This window comes from Lutra lutra, chromosome 8 (genome assembly GCF_902655055.1).
Source record: "Lutra lutra chromosome 8, mLutLut1.2, whole genome shotgun sequence".
Taxonomy (NCBI): Eukaryota; Metazoa; Chordata; class Mammalia; order Carnivora; family Mustelidae; genus Lutra; species Lutra lutra.
The window spans coordinates 20,077,413-20,078,856 of NC_062285.1; the positions used below are offsets into that span (position 1 = coordinate 20,077,413).

The 1,444-nt window shown below is 31.4% G+C and overlaps 1 pseudogene; it reads left to right on the top strand.

The window, feature by feature from the left end:
• Window positions 1–833: 833 nt before the first annotated feature.
• LOC125108113 (uncharacterized) lies at window positions 834–921 on the top strand (annotated as a pseudogene).
• Window positions 922–1,444: the final 523 nt, after the last annotated feature.

Here is a 1,444-nt window from a genome sequence, read left to right on the forward strand (position 1 = left end):
TTTGTGGTTCTTATATAAATGCTGTTATCTAAAAATTTAAGTGTTTGAATATTTAGACTGACCAGGATAAAATAACTGCTCTTCCAAACAAATCAAAATGATTGTTTCAGTAAAAACTGGTAATGTCATACACACAGTTTGGGATGTAAAAGTTATTAAAAAGTTAGAGACCTTGAGAAAATCTTTTATTTGAGACATTTTTATTTGGTGAATCCATTAAGTCAAACTTCTAGTTTTGTGATATCCTACAATAAAAATGAATCCTCATCCTCATAACTCAGTTGTATTCTGCTTAAGTAGAGGGTTTGCCCAAATTATGACCGAGCTTGACAAAGAGACCTATTCTCAAACTAGATTGTAAAGTAGCCACTGAGACACCCTAACACAACAGTAGAGTTACAGTAAGGGAAACAATACCCTTTTCTTCCCAGTTCAGAACACAAGCCGATTTGACTAATTTGGGAACTGTGACAAAATTAGTAATGGTCTGTAAGGGCATAATTTGAAGATTTCATACGTTTAACTTATATTTTAATATTTTGGATATAAGATAAACAGAAAATCAAATGTATATCTAGAAAAAATAGCTTCAATTAGTTCACTATTCATTTCGGCCTTTTTTTTTTTCTTTTCCTTAATGCTTATATGTGCCTTTTCCTTTCATGAAGATTCACATATTTTTAAGTCTCAAAGTGTTTTTGTCATAAACAAACAACAATTTATAACCATGGCTATGTTTCTTCAAGTTTTTCTTAGAAGATTAAAAGAAACCCCAGTGCTTGCTTATATTGACAAATACATATATAATATTACACACACACACACACACAAACACACAATATAACTGGAATAGCACAGAGAAGATTAACACAGCCCATATACAAGGATGTTTCACACATTTGTGAATCATTCTATATTTGTCAGTCTTTGTTCTGGAAGAGATGGGTGTGGAGAAGCAGGATGGTAAGAGAGCTCAAAGAGTAATTAATCTCTACCACTTACATTTTATTCATTTTATTATGTAAAACACCAGTGCTAACAAAAATCTTGCTGTGTGAGTATGGTGTTTGTTGAATGACTCTACTTTCTCTGTATTTTAAAATAGAAAAATCTATCACCATAGTAGACATTCAATTTCCAAATCTACGAAAATTATCAGAGGTGCGTGTTAAGATTTACTCATAGCAATACCCTCTTCAGCAATATTTATCATTGGGAAAATGGGAAACAGTCTAAAATCTGAATAAAGGAATAGCTAAGTAAATTACAGTAGAGTAACATGATTATTGTGTATTTATTTGGAAATCTTGTTTTCTGTATTAATATCCTATTGATGGCATAAAAAATTACCACAGACTTAGTGCTTATAAAACACATGTTTGTTACCATATAATGCTGGAGATCAGAAGTCTAAAATGGGTCTCACTGGGAAAAATCAAGACAT